Genomic DNA, 25268 nt, shown 5'->3' on the forward strand with positions numbered 1-25268 from the left:
TCACTAACCATCACAATTCTGTGAATGCATGTTCATTGTCAATACAATGCTGTACCATCTGTGCGTTAATTTTTCTTGTATATAAACAGGTATGAAGTTCATTTAGCCATGCTTTAACTGACTTCCTCGCATGGCCCACGTATATTAACCTACAGGGAGATATTATAGCACAGACTACCCATGATGTAATACAGTCAATATAATCTTTTAAATTTATAGAACGCCCACTATGTGGAAATACCCACACATATCCGGTTACGGCCTGGGTACAACGTGTACATGAGCCACACAGGAAATGTCCTCTTGATTGCGGTTCATCATCAGTCTGTTTTCGCAATGCCACCCTGGTAATATATTCCTTAATATTTTTCCCTTTGTGTAAAGAAAACAAGGCATTTCTCTGAATGCTTTAATTTTTCTTTTAATATGGCCCAGAGATGGAGGGGGAAAGGGGGGTGGATGGATCAGTGATGGAGATGCGGCAAGAGTCACTACAGGGACAGGAGCAGGGAAAACTTCTTTCAGGAGGAGAAGGCAGGGAATAACCTCCCTGATATCCTTCTCTCTGTTTTTCTTTTTAATACATTATGCAGCACGACAAAGCTCGACCAGGAACCCCCTTTCAGGGTTTGGGAGTAGATCAAGGACTCACACTTCTGGCTGTGACCAGGGGCCTAACCTCAAATCCACCATTGAGCTGCTACACCAGTTCAGTCCTACCATCTGCTAGAGGCAGAAAATACTGGATTCCAGCTGATAACACCACCTCCTAAGTAGTGGCTGTGATGTCACAGCAGAAAACTGTGTTATCTGCCTCTGTCTGTTGGTAGGTGGAAATAAATTGCTTGTCATGGCTGGACTGATGTATCAGAACGAGATGGAAACCTTTTCTAAACCCAGCTATGCTGCGTGCCTTTACTACATCCTCTGGTAATGAATTCTAGAGCTTAATTGGTACTTGAGTAAAAAATAATTTTCTCCAATTTGCTTTAAATGTGCTACCTGCTAACTATATGGAGTGCCCCCTTAGTCCTTGTATTATCTAGACCTCTCATGATTTTATAGACCTCTATCATATCTCCCCTCAGCTATCTCCTATCTAAGCTGAAACACTCTAATCTCTTTAGCCTTTCCTCTTAGGGGAGCCATTCATCATTTTGGTCTCCCTTCTCTGTACCTTTTCTAGTGAACGATATCTTTTGTGAGATATGGTGACCAGAACAATACACAGTACTCAAGGTGTGGTCTCACCATGGAACGATACAGAGGTATATGTCATTCTCTGATTTATTCACCATTCCTTTCCTAATAATTCCTAACATTCTGTTTGCTTTTTTGAATGCTGTAACACACTGAGTTGATGATTTCAATGTATTGTGAACTATGATGCCTAGATCTTTCTCCTGTTTGGTAACTCCTAATCATACTGATTATACTATATCATATTATATTATACTATATATTATATTTACCTACAGGGGTAGGTTAATAAACATGGGACTCACAAAGAGGTCAGCAAAAGTATGGATAAATGAACATTGTAGATGTTTGTCTACCAGAAAAATTAATACTGATAGAATTCACAGAATTACGAAGGTTAGTGATCGAGTGGATCTGATCATCTTGGTGAGGAAGTGATCACGAAGCTGTACTTAATGAGCAAGAACACTTTGGGATTTACATGCCATATACAATGCAAGCATTAGGCTTGAATATAGAAATGGAATAGTATTCATTAATTTCATGATGAAAATGAATGCTGCATTTTTTTCAGGATTATCAGACATGCTGGATATTTAAAAGATTTTTTTTTACCTAGAATCATTTGACATCTATTATGCTGTAATAAGGTTGCACAGCCTATTATTGAACTCTATGTGGAAAGAAATGATTCGAGGAGTATAGATCATATGGATTTCAAAACAACATCTGTGCCTGTTCACTAATTCACAGAACGCTGTCATCATAGAGTGAATGGATAATGTGCACGCCACCTGATGCGGGAATTTGGCAGGTTTGAAACACGGACCAGGTCAGGAAACTTCCATGAAACTAAGTTGAATGCATTTTTATTTGCAAGTTTACAAAAAAATAAAAGAGTGACTTGAAATAATATTGAATACTCTGAACTTAAAAAATCATGGACTAATGATTATAATTCAGGTGTGACTACGAGCAAAGTTAGCATTTGAAATAGTCAGTGAGTAAGATAGCCCATATGTAAGAAGGACCTTTAATATTTTGTCATATATTTGGTGATCTCTGTAGAAAGTGATAGTATATGATAGTAGCAAGAGGAATTGAATTGTTAGATATTTATTAGCTTATTCCTCTGATTGTACGGATTAGATTTAATTGCCATTATAAAATTAAAAACATTACTCAGTCTTTCAACCCAGGCAGAAACATCAGATTGCAGAATAGGATCACCATGCTTATAAATACAGATAAGTTGATTTAGTGCATACTTGTATGTAAATGCAAGAGGCCCGGATTTTTTCTTGATGGAGGCTTTTAGAGCCTGATATTCAGAAGGCTCAGTGCCTGCTTTAAGGCACCTTAATTAGGAGCCTTATTTATTACGCACTTATATTCAGGCACCTTAAATGTTTGAATATAGGTTCCTAAACTTAGGGGAAGCATTAACTCACCTAAATTAAGGTGCCTTATTTAGGTGCCCCATGCTGGACATCATCACTAAACGCCTAACGTCACTACCCAGCCCTGGCCTTGTACACTTTAAAGGTGCCTAAAATTTTGAAGACTTGTGATTTAAAATACCGAAGTTAGACACTCAGAGTGAGGTTTTGATAGTTTCTGATGTTACCAGCTGCAAAAATAACATATTTAGAGCTCATTTTCTCTACCTCCTGAGAAATAATAGTGTGTAGAGTAGTGTATGACTAGGCCAGTAAACTGAGCAGATATAAGTTGGAATTCTATAGTATCCAAAGGGCTCATTTTGACACTATCTGCTCAAATTACTGACCTAGTCATACACTACTCTATCTACATACTCAGTCATTTCCCAGAAAATGAAACTCTGAATATGTTATTTTTGCAGCTGATATCATAGCAAAGCCAGCTTATTTATTCTGATTACATCAATTATGAAAAGATCACATTTCCCAAGCTTTATGTTCTATGCTTTTCCACTGTATAGTAACAAAGTGTATAGTTAAAATAGAGTGGAACTACACAAGGGAGTATGTGTGACTGAAGTCATAATGTGACTAACCAGGAAGCCCAAAGATTTCAGTGTCACATACATTTTGTTACAAGTATACTGTTAGTGAGATGAAGCATAATCAAGCCTTTCGTTTCACCATGTTGACATATTACACACATAATTTTAAAAGCAATAGCATAAGACTTTCTATATATATTTATCACTTCTTAAAAATATCTTTCCTTGGCACATTAGGTGTGCACCACTAAAACCTTGTATGTTTACCAAATCCATTTCTGTAATGTAAGAGAATCCATGTTGTACAAAATTTTATACAGTGGCTTGCAAAAATATTTGACCCCCTAAAAAAAAGTCAGCAGATTTGTGTGGATTACAAATGACACATAGATTGTTCCAGACAGTATGTTTATTGCAAACCAGCATGCTTTTAAGTAAATTTCAAAGTCAGACTTCATTATTTCTCTCCATTTATTGTAAAATAAAATAAAAAACTGAAAAATGCAGCTTGCATAAGAATTCAACCCTTGTGCTGTGGAAGCTCTAAGTTTACACAGATGAAAGATATTGCCCTAAAAATTGGCTTACAAGTGGTATCTACCTGTGAATCATTAAAAAAGGTCAGCTTTTCTGGATAAAACACTTCCCTAATTCCAGTACCATTGGCCAGTCTGTGAATCTGAAGGAAAGCTGTGAAAAAGATGATCAAAGTGCATTCTAAGGAAATTAACGATAAAGTTATAGACATGCACAAGATTGGAAAAGGTTACAAAATAATATCCAAATACTTGGATATCCCAATGAGCACTGTTGGATCAATTGTGAGGAAATGGAAGCAGCATCATACCTCCAAGACATTGTGTAGACAGGGCTGTCCTTCAAAACTCAGCATCAGAGCAAGGAGAAAACTTGTGAAGGAAGCCACAGATAGGCCAACAATCACTTTGAAGCAGCTACAAAGTTCAGTGGCTGAGACTGGAGTGGAGGTGCACCAGTCAACCATAACAAGAGCTCTGCATACAACCGGCCTGCATGGGAGGGTGGCTAGAAAGAAGCGTTACTGAAGAAAAACCACATCAAAGCACATCTGGAATTTGCCAGAAAGCATCAGAGTGAACCAGCTAAAATGTGGGAAAAGGTTTTGTAATCAGATGAGACAAAAAGGAAGCTTTTTGGCCAAAATTCAAAACACTATGGGGTAAATTTTAAAACGTGCGCACGGGCGTCCATGTACACGTGCTACCCGGCGCACACACATGGATGCCCAATTTTATAACATGTCCGCGACCTGCGCGCATGTTATAAAATGGGGGGGGGGGGGGGTCGGCATGTGCAAGGAGGTGCACAATTGTGCAACTTGCACATGCCGACGCCCGCAGCCTTCCCCTATTCCCTCCCAGGCTGCTCCGATTTCAGGAGGGAACTTTCCAACCCCCTAACCTAACCTCCCTTCCCCTAACCCTCCCGGCCCCCTAGCCTCCACCGACCTTTGTCTTACCTGTTTATGCCTGCCTCCGAACAGGCACAGGTTGCACGCGCCGGCAGCCTGCCGGCATGCGATCCCTGGCATGACAGCAAATGGCCGCCATGCCAGGAGCCTCTGACCCTGTCCCGCCCCCCGGACTGCCCCATCTCCACCCCCTCCCCTTTTTCGAAGCGGTGGTACATACGCACGTGGCCAGGCCTTTTTAAAATAGGCTCGGCATGCGTAGGCCTTTTAAAATCCAGGCCTATGTGTGGCGCAAACCTAACACTGCCCAATCCTTAGCAGACACCATCCCAACACCAAAGTATGGGGGTGGCAGCATCATGGGCCCAATACTGAAAGCGTGTTCGACACTCGATAGCCGGTTAATTAGGACTTATCCAGCTCTCTAGCGGTCTGCTGAAAATCAATGACTACTAGATAGCCAGATAAGTCACTTATCCAGCTATCTTTTAGCCGGTCATTTTGAGGGCAGGCAGTGGCGGATCAGGGCAATGCTACTAATCCGGTTAACTTAAACGGATAAGTAGCAATATTTACTACTTATCCATTTAATTGAATTGAATAAGTTAGACCAGCCACATATGTCTAAGTAGCGAGATATACACAGATATTCAACTAGATAAGTCATATAATGCTAAGTTACTTAACTGGCCAGCGCTCAATATCATGCCCATGTTGTGGGGATACGTTTCCTTAGCGGGGACCTGACATCTTGTTAAAATTGAAGGATGGATGGATGGATGGAGCAACATACAGGGAGATACTGCAAGATAACACTGGTAAACAAAGTTTTTGTTTCCTTCAGGCTTTTTGGTGTTCCACATAGATTTTTTTGATGCCAATCACAGATATTACTTTGAAATTTGTACATCACGTAAGGTTTGTGAGAAACAGCCAAGATAAAAGAAGGGTTTTTCGTTTGCCCACAGATCCAAGCTGTGATGAAAGACAGCCACTTTGATGGTCTTCTGCAAGGTACAGAACGTGTTGCGTGGACATTCTTCAAGAATGTCATTTGTAACTTTCTAGAAAGAAATACGACGAGTGAGGTAATCAAATTTGCAGATGATACAAAATTGCTCAGAGTAGTTAAATCACAAGCAGATTATGATAAATTGCAGGAAGTCCTTGTGAGACTGGAAAATTGGGCATCAAAATGGCAGATGAAATTTAATGTGGATAAGTGCAAGGTGATGCATATAGGGAAAAATAACCCATGCCATAGTTACACAATGTTAGGTTCCATATTAGGTGCTACAACCCAAGAAAGAGATCTAGGTGTCATAGTGGATAACACATTGAAATCGTCGGTTCAGTGTGCTGCGGCAGTCAAAAAAGCAAACAGAATGTTGGGAATTATTAGAAAGGGAATGGTGAATAAAACGGAAAATGTCATAATGCCTCTGTATCGCTACGCCATGGTGAGACCGCACCTTGAATACTGTGTACAATTCTGATCGCCGCATCTCAAAAAGGATATAATTGCGATGGAGAAGGAACAGAGAAGGGCTACCAAAATGATAAGGGGAATGGAACAGCTCCCCTATGAGGAAAGACTAAAGAGGTTAGGAATTTTCAGCTTGGAAAAGAGATGGCTGAGGGGGGATATGATAGAGGTGTTTAAAATCATGAGAGCTCTAGAACGGGTAGATCTGAATCGGTTATTTACGCTTTTGGATAATAGAAAGACTAGGGGGCACTCCATGAAGTTAGCATGTGACACATTTAAAACTAATTGGAGAAAGTTATTTTTCACTCAACGCCCAATTAAACTCTAGAATTTGTTGCCAGAGGATGTGGTTAGTGCAGTTAGTATAGCTGTGTTTAAAAACGGATTGGATAAGTTCTTGGAGGAGAAGTCCATTACCTGCTATTAATTAAGTTGACTTAGAAATTAGCCACTGTTATTACTACCTACGGTAACATGGAATAGACTTAGTTTTTGGGTACTTGCCAGGTTCTTATGGCCTGGATTGGCCACTGTTGGAAACAGGATGCTGAGCTTGATGGACCCTTGGTCTGACCCAGTATGGCATGTTCTTAGGCAACTATAAAGCAGCACCCTATGTCGAACAGGTTGAAAATCTGCTTCAGGCATACAAATTGATGAAGTGCAACATGCCATTGAAGATACATTTTCTTCATTCCCACTTGGACTTTTTCCCAGACAGCCTTGGCGCTGTGAGTGACGAACATGGTGAAAGGTTTCATCAAGACATTGTCAAAATAGAGAAACGGTATCAAGGCAAGTGGAACCCCTCCATACTGGGTGACTATTGTTGGACTCTCATCCGCGAAGCATCAGTGATTACAAACGAAAATCTGCAGCAAAACATTTTTAGTTTTGCTTTCTGGTACCAACATTGCCATTATAGCTTATGCCGCTACAGACATGTAACAATGCTTAATATATATTGTACTTTTCTGGCAAACGGTACATGATACAGACATAATAAATGCATATTTGTGTTCAGCTTGTTAAAATCTACTTCTTTCACTGAAGGTTATGAAGGAAACAAAATGTTCCCAGAAATGTGTTTACCAATGTAACCTGCTTCAGTCTACTAAAAAACTAAAACTTGGGAGAAAATTAATTTTTTAGCAGGACAATGATCCCAAGCGCAAGGCCAAAGCCACACAGGAGTGGTTGAACAACAAAAAAGTAAATGTTTTACAATGGCCAAGTCAAAGTCCAGATTTCAATCCAACCGAGAATCTGTGGCACTATTTGAAAACTGCAGTCCATAAGCGTCATCCAACCAACCTGAACAACTTGGAGTAAATCTGCCAAGAAGAATGGGCAAAAAGCACTCCCAAACAGTGTGCAATGTTGGTAGAAAAACGTACCCCAACAGACTTAAAGCTGTTATTGCAGCAAAAGATGGTTCTTCCAAGTACTAGTCTGAAGGGGTTGAATACTTATGCAAGCAGCATTTTTCAGTTTTTAATTTTATTTTACAAAAAATGCAGAGAAATAATGAACTGTGACTTTGAAAATTTACTTTAAGAGCATACTGGTTTTCAATAAACATACTGTCGGGAACAATCTGTGTAAATGTCATTTGTAATCCACATAAATCTGATCTGGGGGGGTCAAACTCTTTTGCAAATCACTGTACATGCTACTATACAATTTGGGAGTCAGTTGGTTTTGATTAATGATATAACAGCAGTTAGTGTAACTGGGTTTAAAAAAGGTTTGGATAAGTTCCTAGATGATACATCCATAAACTACTATTACAGTAATTAATAAGCAATAGTAGCTTGTGATCTATCTAATGTTTGGGTATTTGCCAGGTACTTGTGACTTGGATTGGCCAATTTTGGAAACAGGATACTGGGCTTGATCAATCCTTGGTCTGACCCAGTATGGCATATCTTATGATCTTATATTCTTATGTTGACAGAAAACAGGGACACAACTGTTACTCATGAAACACAATTTTCAAATGTCTACTTTCTGTGCTGCTATTTTATTTCAGTTTCCTTTGGCACAGCAAAGACTTTATGGCCATAAGCAATGTTCTGATGATAGCCAGATGTCAAACGCAAAACATGAGGACTGGAAAGGTACCAAATGGATGTTTTCACAACACACACTGGGGAGCAAAGGGAAAGGCACAAAACAAACAAAAATGATCCTGATGTACCCAGGAAAGATGTGTATAAGTGATAAATTTAGTGGCATTAATTTGTACCTTTGTTACTTCATTCCTATTCCAAGCAGAGAACATAAAACTTACAAATCTGTGCTTGGAACAGGAATGAAATAATTATAGGCGCTAAATTAAACTACTTTATAATGTAGAAACTCAAGATCAGCAAATATAGTGCAGGTGACACCGTTATATTGAACAAACTTAATACATAGGGCCAGATTTTAAGACCTACGCGGGGGCGTAGATTTTATAACATGCGCGCGCAGACGCCCCCTAACCCGTCTCCCAGCCCTACCTAAACCCCTCCCCCAACCTTTATTATTTAAGTTGCGCCTGCCTCTGGGCAGGCGTAGGTTGCGCGCACGCTGGCCGAGTGCTGGCGCGCAATCCCCTGGCCTAGCGGGCCTTCGGAGGCCTCTGGCCATGCCCCTGCCCCGGACCGCCCCCTCCCCGCCCCTTTTTTCAAGCCCCGGGACATACACTCGCCCCGGGGCTTGCGCGCATCACCGAGCTTATGCAAAATAGGCTCGGCGCGAGTACATCCAGCGGGATTTATGCACGCAGGGCTTTTAAAATCTGCCCCACAGTGAGTAGATCACAGGAGATCTATTCTCTTCATCAAGTCCACACTAAAATGAACAAAAGTTCATACACCCAATAACTTACTTGTATTTTCATACATCATTTTAACCTCATTTTGCCCAGACCTGATGAAGATGTATAAGTGAAGAGAGGAGACCTCCACCGGCATTCGCTGGGGTCCCCTTCCCCTGCTGCTACCCAGATTGTCAAGGCAGGAGAGAGGGACTGCCAGCTCCATCATCGAAACCCCCCCCCCCCCCCCCAACATTGAAAGGCCCCTTTGCAACTGGAAGACATGCGACCACAGACCAGGAATAACAGCAGCAGAGGAGATAAGGGGAGACTCCATCAGCATTCACTACAGGCGGGGGGGGGGGGGGGGGGTCAAACTCTTGCCCCAACAGACTTGCTCTCCCCCTCCCCAGATCGTCAGGGAAGAAGAGAGGGACAACCAGCAACTCCCTTGGACCATCCCTGCCAAAAGCCTCTTTAGAGACCGCTTTAAGTGGGCCTTCCCACTGGCAGACCTGACGTTGAAGGGCCGCACCAAAGGGTGTGCCCTTTTGTGGGCAAATTATTACCATTACCCCTATCTCATTGCCCATCTGCCTCCAGCCCTCCACCAGTAAATATGCCTGTTCTAAACCTCCTCTGAGATTTAGTTCTAAATGGGATGCCTTGGATTAGCAAACCATCTCCAAAACAGGACAACCATCTCATGGTCTTAATAGGGTAAATCCTTACTTTGGCTTTTAACCACACTGTCCCTTGAACAAAACCAAACAAAAAAAATCTAAAAGTACCTATACTGTTTCTAAAATATGTCGCTAGGAAGGGGTAGGTCAAAAATATCACAACCATAGATTATGAAATACCTACAAAATGTGCTCAAACAGTTCCACTCTACCTATCTAAGTGATTTGGGGGAGAAGAACCCCTTCAATTGCCCAAACAAATTCATGTAAAACAGTTATTTCCGGTCACTCTACAACTCAGAATCTGCACCAAGCCCAAACAGAAAGCTCCCTCTTCTCTATGACTTGGCCTTCTAAATGTTCAATCAGCAAATACCAAATCCCGCCACATCCTTGACTTTATTGATGAATTCAAGCTCTATATCCTTTGTCTTATTGATTCCTGGATAGGAAAGGGTGACACAATCGCCCTCAACCAACTCTGATACCAGGATATCAAATACTTCATACCCCTTGACCCATGGGCTGGGGAAGAAGTGTTTCTATCATCTCTAGTCATAACTTTCCTCTTGATCTGATCACTAACAAACAAATTGGTAAAGCTGACTGCCTTGTCCTTAATGTTGCAATGCTGCCCGCGGATTAGCTGCGAGAAGCCTCTTACCTTCATTGCCAGCCTTCCTGGTGCTGTTCCCTCGCGGCCTGGAGGCCACTAATCTTACCACCGCTGCCGCTGCCTTCTGCAGCGGGCCGCTGCTCACTCTTCTTGCAGCCGGAGCCGCCAACACTATCCCTGTGCGGTCGAAGCCGCTGCCCTTCAGCCTTCGCGGCCAGGAGGCTGCTGTCGGTGCTTCCCGCAGTCCGGAGACTGCCCTCGTTCCGCTCCTGCACAGTGGGCCTCCATGCAGCCCGGAGGCCGATGACATTTGTCTTCTTCTTGTGAAGAAGACAAATGTCATCGGCTTGGAGCTGCCCTCAGCTTCCTCTTCTGCGACCGGGAGGCTGCCCTGGAGCTCCTCTTCGCGGCCCAGAGGCCACCAACACCTTCTCCTCCCTGCGTGGGGAGTCTGTCTTCGGTTCTCCCTTCACGCAGCCTGGAGCCGGCTTCAGTTTCTCTTCACAGAAAGAGCCGCCCACGACGTCTCAGGACTGCTCCTTCCTCTTCTCAGCATGGCTGCTGTCCCTGGGCCTGCCTCCTTAGGCACAGGGCCACGCCTCTCCTCAGGATTTAAAGGGTCAGTCCTCTTGACTCCTCCTAATGATGTCATCGGGGGTGTTCCTCTTCAGCCCTACAGAAGGGCTCAGCCTTCAGTTCCTCCTCGCCTTTACAAGGAGTTGGTCATGGAGTCGGACCTCTCCTGGATCTTCAGTTCCAGCTCTTCTTTCCAGGAGTCCTCCATGATCCTTCTTCGCTACTTCAAGGCACTCTGTTATTTGTTGGTCCTCCTTGTCTTCGTCCATGGTTCCTGAACCTTCGTCTTGATCTTCGTTCCATGTCCTGGTCTCTCGACTGATCCCATCCTCTTGCCTCCAGATGTCCTGATGTCTCCGTGTCTCCAGATGTCCTGATGTCTCCATATGTCCTGATGTCTCCTTGACTCCAGATGTCCAGACGTCTCCTTGTTTCCGGATCTCCAGACGTCCCCTTGTCTTCAGATCTCCAGATGTCCCCGTCCGTCATGTTCCAGATGTCCTTGTGGTCCTCTTCTCTAGAGGTCCCTGATGTCCAGATGCCATAGATGTCCTGACGTTCTGATGTCCTTTTGTATCCGATGTTCTACGTTCCAGTCCTGATGTTCCAAGTCTCTGAGTTCCAAGTTTTGACCTTGATGTCCTTCGTCCAATCTTGATCCTGAAGCACTGTCAGTTCCTGGCTCCGGGTTCAGCTTCGTTTGCCCAGGACCTCGTCTCCAGCTGACCTTTCCTGGGAGTAAATCCGTATTAATCCGGTGTCCGTTTCCGGTGGCTGGAGTCCTTTTCCGGCAGGACCTGTCTTCGAGCACTGCCCGGATTCCTCCGTCGTCCTGAGCCTCAGTCTTGTGCTTGTTCTGCTTTTCGCATGGTTTGTGACCAGCCTCTTCAGGTTGTGTAGGACGGCCATGGGACAGGTTGGTCCGCGACCAGCCCATGTTGGCTATGTAGCGCACCCTGAGGGGCAGTGTCTGTCTAAGTCTCTGAGTATCCTGAGTCCTTGTCCTCAATCCTTCCAAGTTCCAAGTGGTCTCGTCCAAGTTCCAAGAATCCTTGTCTCGTCCCATCCGAGTTCCAAGCTCTTGTCTGAAGCCTTTCCAAGTTCCAATTCTTCATGTGAGTCCTTCCAAGTTCCAAGTCTTCGTGTGAGTCCTTCCAAGTTCCAAGTCCTCGTCTGAGTAACTGGAATCCTCTCCTCAGTTTACGTCTGATTTCCTTCCACATCTGAGCATCTTATGTCTGAGTTCTAAGTTCCAAGTTCCAAGTGTCCTTGTCTCATCTGAGTTCCAAGCTCCAAGTTCCAAGTATCCTCACCTTATTCAAGTCTTCAAGCCTAGTCCAAGTCCGAGGTCCCGTCTTGTTCCTAGTTCCAGTACCATCAACTGTCCTCGACCTCTGTCCGTCCTGCCGCATCTGCCGCTCCCTAGTGGCAGGTCTGAAAGGCTATTGAGTGGCCGGAGGGCTATCAAGTGGCCGGAGGGCTACCCCAGAGACCAACATTGCATTGCTAGGTCTCTACCGGTGTGTGCAGGTTCGACGGCGGTTAGGGCAGTGGTCAATCTGCTCCTTCCATGCTTGAACATATCTTGCCTGCCGCGGCACTTCCATGGAGCTCCTCTCTGCAGTCGTGTTGTGGTCCAAGGGCACACATCTCCCCGGAATCGGGAGCACTCCCTCCCACAGATTCCAACACTGAAATTCCAAGGCAATGAACGACCTAATCTTGCCCTTATCTACTGTCCACCAGATAATCACTCTGACTCCTTTTTTGAAGCTCTATGAATTCCTGAGTGACATAGCTACTACTTTCCACAAACCTGTAGTGTTAGGAAATTTCAGCTACCATGTGGAAATCCCTTTCAGAAGTAAAGCAGCTATCTTTCGAGGTAATATGGAGGATCTTGGCTTCACTCAGCTAATTAAGGTGCCCATGCACAACATGGCCACTATCTTGACCTAATTTTTCATTCCACAAACATTAATCTAGATCATAACATAATATCAATAGATCCAATCTCCTGGTCAGACCACTACCTAGTCCAGGCCACCATCTCATTCTTATTTCATGCCCATCTGCCCCCCTTCTCTTCATCAGTATCCTGTCCGACATTATACGTGAAAATGTATTCACTGGTATATTAAAGAGATATTTTATAACTACCTCAGAATCGCCTGAACTCCTTATCCAACAATGGAATAATATAATGACTTCAGCTAATCAATACCCTAGCTCACAGCTTCCCAAACCTGTTCTGGTGACCCCACAGCCAGCTGGATTTCAGAATATCCACAATGAATATGTATGAGATAAATTAGCATATGCTAAATCTCCATGATATGCACATTTATCTCATGTGTATTCATTATAATTTCTTGAAAACCTGACTGGCTGTGGGGTCCCCAGTACTGGTCTGGGAAGCCCTACCCTAGCTCCTCTCAAGCCAAACCCCACCAGATCCCCTAGAAACTCCCCATGGGTCTATGAGGGTTGCCTTTTCCTTAAACAACAATTCCATCAACTTGAATAAGATGGCAGGCACACAAAATAGATGACAATCTGTGCATCTGCAAGGAACACTAAAAAAAAATATAAAGTGGTCATTTGGCGCCCCCCCCCCCCCAAAAAAAAAAAAAAAATCATATATATATATTTTTTGAAACAACTACAATTATCTGAAAACCATCTGGGTAAACTTTTTGAACTAATGAGAAAACTCTCCAACACAGAATCCGAAATATCCGCTAACTCTACAGAGCACCACACAGCAGATTATGGAATTCTTCTTGGATAAAATTCAAATGATAAGTTCCTGCTCTGATGTGCCTCTCTCCACCACACCTAATTAAATACTCTAACTTCTGTTATGGAGTCTCAATTTAGTGGACCCTTGGGCCGACCTGCAAGAGACTGGGAAAGGTATTCAATGTCTCTGGTGCACCGCAGGCCGGGAGGCAGATGTTCAGGCAGGACGTAGAGGTGCTCTTCACCCTGGAAGCTGGTGCTCCCCTGGGAGGAGCCCGTAGGAGCCCAACCGCTGGGACTAAGGTGAGGCTTCACCCTTGGAAGCCAAAGCCCCCCCGGGAGGAGCCCATAGGAGCCCGGCTGCTGGGACTTAGGCGAGTTGATGATCTTGAGACTGGAGCAGGCAGGCCATCAGCCTGGAGCAGGACTGAGAACGGGAATCAGACTAGAACAGTAGACAGGAACTGTAGCAAGACTCGAATACTGGAACCAGGCAGGAACTGTGGCAAGACTCGGGTACTGGAACCAGGCAGGAACTGTAGCAAGACTCGGGTACTGGAACCAGGCAGGAACTGTAGCAAGACTCGGGTACTGGAACCAGGCAGGAACTGTAGCAGGCAAGCAGGAACGAAGCGAGTTCCAAAGGCAGCTCACTCCGGGGCACAGAGCAACAGGGAACCGGTTGGTAGCCCGTTGCAAGGCGAAGACTGAGTGTCCGCGCTGGCTTATCAAGGCCGCGGCGTCTGACGTCAGGAACTGGGTGGAGTCACCACTGGCGGGAAACGGCCTAGAAAAGCGTCCAAGTGGTGCGCGTGCGCGCCTAGAGGCAGGGCATCCATGGGAGGCTTCCTGGCGGCTCGGCCCTCGCGGGGACGCCGCTGACCAGGTCGTGAACTAGGCAAACAGAAGCGGGAACAGGTCCAGGAACACGGAGGTAAGGGTCTGGTCGCGGCGCTTGCGGCCAGAACCGTAACACTCCACCACTGGCAGGATCAACTCAACCCCCACTAATTAGTAGTCCACTGTCTGACTTCAGAGCTATCACTCCCCAAGGGACAGAAGATATCCTCCAAAGAATCAGTTCATCTATAACCCCTTTAGACTCAAATCCCCCCAAATTCATCTGCAACCTGAAACAGAACTTTAGCACATGGCTATCCTCCATAAACAATGCCATCTTATTCTCAAGGCTCCCTGACAAACTCACTAAAAACCTATCCTCAAGAAACTAGGCTCTGATCCATATATAATAGACTATTACCATCCAATCTCAATTCTCCTCCAAACTAGTAGAAAAAGTGGTTTGCTTCCAACTTAACTACTTTGAGGAGAACAATATCCTGCATCCTAATCAATCCGGCTTCAGGAAAGATAATGGAACTGAATCAATCCTAGTGTCCATCACCAATAGTATTTATCTCAATGCAGACCAAAGAGGAGACTATTCTAGCTCTATTAGATCTTTCTGACACCTTTGACACAGTCCATCACCAGACTTCTGATTCAATGCTTAAGAAATATTGGTATTGAAGGCACTACAGTTAAAATGGTTTGAGTCGGATCCTCGGGGCATGCCCAGAATGGCAGACAACACAAAAACAGAGCTGTGAGTTGGTTCCATGGGTTATTGGGATGGTGAAGCACAAAGAGAAGCCACACATCTACCTTGCGATTGCAACATCTATTCCTAGCTCGATGGCCCTCACGTTGCTAGGCTTGAGCAGCCGATGGACTCTGGAGCACAGTCCTTGGAGTTTCTGGTGTTGGTTGTTTCAATGGAAGTGCATCAGAGGCTCTGGAACTTGAGATCTTTTCTAGCCCAGCGATGTGATTATTTCCTGCAGTCCTGATCCCAGAGAGGAGCTTCGGTGGCAACTCGACTGAGGCATGGTTTGATGACATCATATGTCTTGAGCTGGCAGGGCAGGAGCCTGCTGGAGCTGCCATACATTTTCATTCTCAGCAGAAATGGGAGTTTCTTCGGGAGACTAGTCAACTAAGAGGGGATTCAGAGATCCTCTTCAGGTGAGGTGTGGAGCCAAACTCTGAGAATTAAAATTGTGGTAAGATGCCTATGACACTTGAGAGTTTATCCCAGGCAATAATTAACAAGCAGGCCGATACAGTACAGTTAACCTGCCCTTGGATGCGCGTTTTCCCTTACCCCTTATTCAGTAAGGGGCGGAAAACGCGCGTCCAACCCGCGGCACCTACTAGCGCCCTCAACATGCAAATGCATGTTGATGGCCCTATTAGGTATGCCTGCGCGATACAGAAAGTAAAATGTGCAGCCAAGCCGCACATTTTACTTTAAGAAATTAGCGCCTACCCAAAGGTAGGCGCTAGTTTCTGCCGGCACCGAGAAAGTGCACAGAAAAGCAGTAAAAACTGCTTTTCTGTGCACCCTCCGACTTAATATTTATTTATTTATTTATTTATTTATTTAAAGAATTTATATACCGGGGTTCCTGTATAGTATACATATCATGGCGATATTAAGTCAGAGGTCCCGAAGGATAAAAAAAGTAAAAAAAAAAAAAATTTTTAAATGGGCCAGCGGCTGTCGGGCCGAAAACCGGACGCTCAATTTTGCTGGCATCCGGTTTCCAAGCCCGTGGCTGTCAGCGGGCTCGAGAACCGAAGCCAGCAAAATTGAGCGTCGGCTGTCAAACCCGCTGACAGCCGCCGCTCCGGTTCAAAAGGAGGCGCTAAGGACGCACCGCCTTTTGCCTGTTTCTACCGCACCACCTAATTTAAATATAGAATTGCATGCACAGGCAAGTGGCCTGTGCGTGCGCCGGGAGAGCGGGCATTCGTCCGCTCTCCCGCGGACTTTACTGAATCAGCCCGAAGGAGAGATCTCTTTCAGGCCAAATACAGGCTCTATCTTCACAGATTTGGGACATACTAACAAAATTTTCTAAGATGGAATCTGATCTGTTGGGTTTATATCTGTGATGAAGACTAATATTGGAAAAATTCAAGAAATGGATGTTTCATTGATAAAGGATAATTTGATTCTGCATTCTAAGATGGAACGTTTAGAAAATGAGCTAAGAAATCAAACTTTACGTTTCTTGAACTTTCCGAATTTGACATCTTTTCCTCCATTGGTTCATTTAAAATGTTATTTCACAGAGGTATTTAAAATTCCAGAAAATGCTTGTCCTCCCATTTCAAAGACCTATTATGTTTCTTATCATGTTAGTTCAGGAGCTATAACTATGGCTCCTCAATTATATCTTGATTTTTTAGATGTATCTAAGGTTCTGAAACAGGAAGATTTGGAAGTGCTTGAATATGCTATATTGATTGTTAAGTTTGAATTAGAGCCTGATAAAGACTGTTTTTTTAAACTTTTCCTCCTGATACAAAGATGTTGGTATCTTCAGTTCTAAAGGGAGTATATTTCCAGATGTGCATGTGTACTCAAAAGAGAAGGTGGCAATTTTTGAACATGAGACCTCATGTCTTACAGATGGGGGCCACATTTGTTTTGAATTATCCTTTCAAATACATTTTATTTATTTATTTATTTATTTAACATTTTTCTATACCGACATTCGCACGAGACATCACATCGGTTTCCAGACAACAGCAAATTCAGCCAACAGGGCTTTACATTGTAACTGATATTATAACTAGAGGGGAGGGAAGGGGCAGGGTAGTAACTTGGAACTATATGAGTATGCTGGGAACAGAGGAGGGAATAAGGGGGTTTATTTACAAAAAGCAGGGGTTAAGTACATGATTAAAAAGCATGTCTTCAAGTGTTTTTCGATCCCCCCCACTTACTGTTTTTTATATTCTCAAAGATGAGTTCTGAAGTGGACCCTTTGAGGTTTTCTTTCCCTAAAGAAAAGGTTGATTGATGGGTTTTTTTTGCAGAGTTTAGATAGGTAGCTTTCTTCCTGTTCTCCATTTTTCCTAATTTGCTTGATAGATCATTGTGGTTGTTAGACATCTCTCTCTTTTTGTGAACTGTCCTTGGACTTTATGGGGTCTTTCCTCCTCCTTTCACTGTATTCTAATTTTTGTATTTCTTAATTGATGTTCATTGCAAATCAAGAATTTCTTGATTTGTATGTTTTGTAAAATTATAAATAGATGATACTAAAAAAATGGTTTGAGTCTTTTCTTTCCAACAGAACACAAACTGACTTCTGGGCCAACAAACCATTCAGTCCTAAAGACCTCAACTGTGGAGTGCAACAGCGCTCTGTTCTCTCCCCATCTCTTCAATGTATATACATTTGACCAATCTGCGACCTTATCCAGTCCTTCGACATTGAATCCCACCTGTTCGCAGATGACATCCACCTGGGTGTTAAAATTGGACCCAATCAAGCCTCCTTCATTGCTAATCTGAATAACTGTTCAACTGTAGTAGCTTACTGGCTCAGCAAACATAAACAAACTAAACCCCTCTAAATCTGAGCCACCGAGGTCATCCCCTGTTTTCTTTACCTTCACTGTTAGGAACCCTGCTTCTTAAAAAACAAAACAAAAAAAAAAGACCAACAGAACAAAACAGAGTTCATTCGACAAAAATCTCACAATGGAATCCCACATCCCAAAAGTAGTAAGAGCTTCCTTCCGCCAACTACGGTACTAACTTGTCAACACAACCTAGCTACCATAATTCATACATTTAATTGCCAGCTGGACTGACTACTGACCTCTCTTCTGAATGGCATCTCCTAGACAGTATGAAATGCCTCCATCTCTTTCAAAACACTGTAGCCAGAATCTTGGTAGGGACCAAAGCAATGGACCACATTACTTATATTAAGATGATTAAAAAGTCTGTTAGATAAAATTCAAAGATTTTCACACCATTTTACAGACCCTAATTATTTCAAAAATTGACTATTGTAATGCTTTGTTACTTGGTTTAACTGCTAACTCTATCATACCTTTACAGTTATTAAAAAACACGGCTGCATGTGTCTTAACCGGCAGTAATCGATTTGACCACATTACTCCAATCATGTATGCATTACATTGGTTAGCTGTTCAATATTGAATTCAATACAAAATACTCACATTAATTCATAAAATTATCAATAATTATGACAAACTTGATTGGGGTGGCCTTGTATTTGTATGTTCCACAAAGAATGTTGAAATCTGCAAATAAAGGTTACTAAATATTCCAGCACTTCTGCTCATTTAGGTGAAGTTCGCAAGAGAGCTATTTCCATAGCTGGTCCTATATTATGGAACACAATGTCTGAAAAGTTAAGACTTATAGTAGAGTTCAAAACTTTTAAGTGTGAGTTAAAAACTTGGTTGTTCAAAAAAGCTTTTGAGGTAAATTAAGAATTTCTATTGTGATTTATTCTGTTTTCAGCTGAGAGTCTCACTGTGAGATTGAGTTGTGTTTTATTATGTATTTTCTTTTATCTCATTATATGTTCTGTTATATTTTGATTTTGTATGTTATACTTTAACCAGTGGTCTCCAAAGACAGCAGGATATCAGTCCTCATACAAGGATGATATCATCGGATGGAGCCCAGCCTGGAACTGTGACCTCAAAGATTCTAGAGCTTTCAAACATGCTCTACTGAGAATGTGCAGCTGTAGTTATCACTCTGCCCCCTCGGCAGAGTTCCTCAGTCCATGATATGGCTAATACATGGAGCAACCAACTCCCAGGGGAGAAGGGTAGGTTTCATGAAGACTGACACCCTGCTGTCCTCTGAGAACACTTGTTACAGGTAAGCAACTCTGCTTTTTCCGAGGACAGGATGTCAATCCTCACACATGGGTGATTCCCAAGCTATAGACTACCCGAACAGGACAACATGGGAAACCCCACAATGCTGAAAAGTACCAGTTTTCTCCCTTTTGTCTGTGAGGCAGCCAACCCAAAAATGGGTCTTGGCGGGAAAAGAGTCAGGTTCTACAGAAAGAAAACTGTAGAACAGACAGACACAAAACCCCAATGTATAGCAGAGGCGCCTAAGGCAGGGGCATGATGTGAAGTGCAGCAAGAAGCATACTTCTTGCTGCACTTCACATCACTGCACTTGTCAGCGAAATCTGACAAGCAAAGTAGGTTTGGATCCTCCTGGATACAGGAAAAGGCCTAGACAATCAATCAAGAGAATAACTCTTGAAGACTGCACAGTTTCCTTCGATGTCACAAGACAACTGAAAAACCAAGTGGGACTAGAGAAGCCTCCTGAAAGAAACTGTAGTCCATTAGCATCTGAAGGACAGAATGCAGCTGCAGAAGTGTGCTCAATGATTTGCTGATAGGCACAATGGGTAGAAAACCCAAGCAACACTTGGAAGAAGAAACAACAGAGGCAGGGTCTGTGGCAGACCCTACCTGCCAAAGTACCAGATAAATTTGACCACCCAAGTCAGACGTCACGAGTGTCAGGGGATGAAAGGCAATCCTTGAAATGGGATCACTAGCCCAAACCTCTGAGCAGGGTATTAAGCTAGGCCTGAAGCTCGCCCACCCTCCACGCTTTCAAGGGTAGGCCTATCCATCCTGGGCACAGGACAGCTCAGGTAAGCTGGAAGGCACTTTGCTCAACCCAGTGAAGGATGAAAAACTAAAGGCAGTACTGGTCAGAACTTGGCAAAAAGACAGGGAAAAGGTGGTGTACCATTCCCTGCAGGTAACACTAAGATATACCACGAATGTCCTTTTCTCCTACTCCTCACCCTGTGGAAGGAGCAAAGAACACAAAGAGGCAGACCCTGGGGCTGCAGGGATAAGAAAAAGCCGCTAAGCTGTATATCTCAACCCCAACTCAATAACTCACTGCTGATTCTAGTAGGGAGTTCCCCCCCCTCCCCCAAGGTAGACCTCTCAGTATGATAGAAATAGCTGAAACTGGATTTCTTCAATGGCCTGGCTACCTGAAGGGTACCACGGCAGAGTCAGCCTGATCTCAGAACAGACTGCCCATCAATACCTAAGGGGGGAATTATGTATACTTCCCAAAAGGAATCATGCAGTCTAGCAAGTGGAACAGCAGCAATGTGAACCAGGACCCCCCTGCCCTCAGATAGTGTTATCCCTAAGAAGGGGAAGTATAATTTACAAGGCACCGCAACAAAAGTGTAGCACCTCTGTTGTAGGGTCCATCATCCCCTAACTCATGCAGCCATGGATATGGTAAGAGGTTGAAATGCATACCTGCCAACCAGGATGTAAACGGACCAGAACCTTCCTCACTGAGCTAAGGTCCCGCATTCGAGAATGACTGGCAAGAGCGGTCATCCGTGAAAATCGCACATTGTACTCAGCAGGTATCAAAAAGGTGACTCTTGCGTGGAAGAAACCCCTAATCTCTGCCAGAGAGCTGCTCAGAAGGGGAGACCGAATCTGGAATAGCTCCTTTGTGAAATAGACATGCTGTGCCTTAGAATGATCTAGGAAAGAGCGCAATCACTCGACTTGGTCTCAGATCTTGTGGGGAAGAGAGAGCGACCACCAATCAGAAGCAGTGAAATCCCTTTTCCAGGAAATGGAGATGTATCTCCCCTTCTGAAAGGGAAAGGTAACCAACGGGAAATAGGGCCTCCTAATCCTGAAAAACCTTCCTACTCTCCTCGCTGACTACTGAGGTTCATGAGCAACTAAATTGCCACCCAGTCAGTCTGAGTAGGCCACCACGGTAATCAATGGAGGGACCACAGCAAAAATTGTACAATCACTGTTACCATCCTCCAACACATGCAGATCCTGGCCTGCAAGGAGGTGCACTGATTTAAAAGAATCGAGGCTCCTGCTCAGTGACTGATCTACAAGGGACAGAACCCCCAGAGGCTTCCCCACAAAGGGGTTCCAGCGTAAGCTAACATGGGAAGGGTTGAAAGACATACTCCTCTTCTGTGGGAGGGGGAAGACTCCTGTCACTACCTTCCTGGTATCCATGGCCATAGTAGTTCGACCAGGAATGCAGTTAGATCACTCTTGTGATTGAGGTGCACAACCTGTTGTGCTTACTATGAGGGAAACACACAAACCACTGCACTAGAGGGTAACTGGAAGAATAATGCCCTCAACTTTAAAAGCGCGATGGCCAGTACTCATGCAGTGGTACCTCATCCTGTAGACGGTGGTACACATATGCACCCCATCACTGCACTTGTGGGTAGAATCCCATGGCACAACGAATAAGTACCACATGTTAGAGTCGGCAGCTGCACACTGCCAAAAATCAATCTAGAGTTTGTGATGATGCCCTCCTCGCTAGTGTCCAATAGCACCCTAAGGTGTAAAACAGACGAGGAGGCTGACACTTTGATGTGACGAAGGTGGTCCCGCTATCTCTGGCGTGGCTGTGCACAGTGCCAGCAGAGAGAATACTGCCTACCAGCACCCTGAGGCACTTGGAGTAGACAATCCCCTCTGTACTCAACTGCGAGTGATGCACTCCACTATCACACTAACTCATAATGGAGTCAACATGTACAGTGTGACAATGGCATTCCCAGTGCCACTGGAGCTTTGAATATGGTGATGCATGGTGGTGGACAGCGATTTGCAGCATTGCCCCATGGTACCTGACAACACTCTAAGAGGCTAACTGCCACCCTTAAAATAGCATTGTGAATGGCTCCCTGCCCTTTCCGTTGCATACCGGTGTCAGGTAAGCCCCTGGTGATTGACGGTGTCTATGGTGCTCTGCAGCTATCCATCAATGTCTATTGGCACCCAAGGTGCCGATGATTGCTAACACTGAAGGCTGAAAAATTTCAAGGGTCGGCGGCATCGATGGAGACTCCAGTACGCAAAGGTCTCAATGGTCCAGTGGTACAAATGACGTCCACATGTCTTAAGGTGGAGGATCTGTGGCACTGACGCGCAACCAAGTGCCCTGTGGCACAGACACGCTGCATCAGTGTTCAAAGGAACCAATGACAGCTGGTGCCATCAACGGATCTCCTAGGTTGATTTATGTGCCCGATGGAATAGATGTTGCAAGCTCGATGCCGTCCATCACCATCACACAGGGCTGATAGCCTCGAAAGCAACCCCAACACTCGTCAGCACTAATGATGTTTGATGCCCAGAAGTGCCCACTGACCTCAGCACCCCTTGGTGCTGGACACCGCCCTATGGCCATACATCATCAATGGCCCACCATGATGCCCATTGGTGTCCCATCTAGACACTGCAAAGAGGCTCGTCGGCCTCTATGCAGTTTTCCAATGCTCGATAGCCTCGAGGGCATCAGATCATGGTGCACTCTGTAGTCCCGTGGTGCTCGAGGGCTCTCAGGACCTCTGTGCCCCAGCGGTTCTGGGCCTTGAGGCCAACCAGAGCACTCGATGGTGATGCTGGTGCTCCCTGGTGGTGATGGTGCTCAATATAATCAAGAATGGCCATGAATGGCATCGCTGGCAAACACGACCAATGGCCCCTGTGGTGCTTGCCATGCATCGCAATGGCATTGAGGGTGACCATGACGCTCAATGGCAGTCCTGGCACCCGATGTGGTCCTGACTTTGACATGTCAGTCCACAGTTCTCAATGATGCTTGAGGTTGATGCCACTACTCTGCTGCATTGAGGCATTCAATGATGCTCGAGGCAATGGCTGCTCCTCCTGTGCATCGAGCAGCCCTTGACTGCCTTAGGTGCGGAAGCGCTCCCACCCGCAGCCAGAGTGCCTGAAGTTATGCACAGAGCTTGATGGCTCCCATGGTCTGTGACTCTTATGGCATTGAGGGCGGCCACGGCATTTCAATGGCGTCAAGATTGACCATGCCCTCAATGGCAGTCCTGGTCTCAGACACGGTCCTGATATCTCGGGCATGGCACCAAAAGTGCAGCAGCAATGCTGCTTGCTGAGGCTCCTGCTCATTCTCTGAACTGAAGGAGAAGCAAAGTCATTCAGGGCTCCTGCCCATAGAGACTAGTTCCTTAGAATGTGGGGAGGATGAGCTCTCCCCTCCACAGGAATGGTGTGGTCCTCAATCCCTTCACTGTCCAAGCCTCCAATGATGCTGATTGATCAGTGAAATGACATGGAACTCCCGCCCAGGTAGAACTCAGGCGAGTCCCCAGGAACAGTGGCCTACATGGATCACACACAGACTGCATTCTATCAGTCCTGCCAGCAGCAGACAAAGGCACAAAAAGAGACAGAACAAGGAGAGGACACAGTGACTAAACTGCAGGTGCAGTATTTATTTTTTAAGGAACAGAATTAGACTCTGCCAGGCTGCACAGTGACTAAGGCCCCCCTATGCGACTGGCAGAGAGTTGAAAGGAAGAGAAAAATAAAAATAAAACATAAAAATAAAACTAATGAAAGGTAACAGAAATAGGAAAAACAGCTGCAGCTCCAGAAAAAAATCACAACAAAAAATGTGAGGAGAGAGCAAAGCTGAATACTGTGACTGCACAGCACTCGTGACCACATGGCTCTGTGGAAAAAGAGAGAGTGAGGGAAGGAAAATTGGTTCTTACCTGCTAATTTTCGTTCCTGTAGTACCAAGGATCAGTCCAGACTCCTGGGTCTTGCCTCCCCTCCAGCAGATGGAGACAGAGAAGTTTGAACGGACTCTGCCTTATACCCTGAGGTGCCACCTAGAGCCTGTCAGTATTACACTGTATCCAAGCAGAAAGGTTAAACCATAACTTCCACTATAACAAAACTTCCCCTGAAGAGCAGAGGGAATGAAACCTGTAACATTACCAACAAACCTTGCCCATACTCACACCCTTTAAGGGGGCATACACTATAAGAACATTTGATAAATCTGCAGAATATGAAAGAACTAACAACTGAGCGGACTCTCCATTTCCCCCAACTCTGAAATGGGCAGCACTCTGGACTGATCCGTGGTACTACAGGAATGAAAATGAGCAGGTAAGAACCAATTTTCCTTTCCCTGTATGTACCCGGATCAGTCCAGACTCCTGGGATGTACCAAAGCTTCCCTACCCGGGGTGGGACTGAGAGAGTCCCGCTCAGGGCACACTAGCCCTGAAGGAACCGGGCTCTGGAGCCCGGACATCCAGGCGATAGTGTCTGGCAAAAGTGTGTGTAGATTTCCAAGTAGCTGCCCAACAAAGTTCCTGCGGCGACACCTGTTGACATTCTGCCCACGAGGCCGCTTGCAACAGAGTAGATTGAGCCCGAAGACCAATTGGGATTTGGATGGCCCTGAACTAGATATGCTGAGACAATAGCTTCCTTTAGCTAACGCGCAATAGTGGCCCTTGAAGCTTTTTGACCCTTCCTGGGGCCACTCCACAGGATGAAAAGATGGTCCGAGAGACAGAAACTATTCGTAACCTCCAAGTAACGCAACAGTGTTCGTTTCACGTCCAACTTCCGCAGATCCCTAGACTCAGGAGTAGAAGAATCCAGGTCTGCAAAGGCAGGGAGCTCCACTGACTGATTCAAATGAAGAGAGGACACCATTTTCAGGAGAAAGGAGGGAACCGCCGCAAGGAGACTCCTGAGTCTGTAATCCGTAGGATTATCCCTGCAAGATAAGGCCTGAAGCACCTTGCTGAGTAGACAGCCACTACGAAGACCACTTTCAAGGTCATATCCTTCAGAGTCACTCACTTCAACGGCTCGAAAGGCGCATTACAAAGGGCACGGAGGACCAGATTCAGCTTCCATGATGGACAGGGGTTCCGAACCAGAGGACGCAGATGCTTGGCCCCACGCAAAAAATGAACTACATCTGGATGGGATGCTAGGGCCACGCCGTGCACCTTACCCCGAAAAC

General features: G+C 44.8%; 1 protein-coding gene across 2 annotated transcripts in view; it reads right to left on the reverse strand.

The window, feature by feature from the left end:
• SHPRH (SNF2 histone linker PHD RING helicase) overlaps positions 1 to 25268 on the reverse strand; it is a 425259-nt gene that overhangs the window by 158450 nt on the left and 241541 nt on the right. The window lies entirely within an intron of this gene.

Source organism: Rhinatrema bivittatum, chromosome 3 (assembly GCF_901001135.1).
Source record: "Rhinatrema bivittatum chromosome 3, aRhiBiv1.1, whole genome shotgun sequence".
NCBI lineage: Eukaryota > Metazoa > Chordata > Amphibia > Gymnophiona > Rhinatrematidae > Rhinatrema > Rhinatrema bivittatum.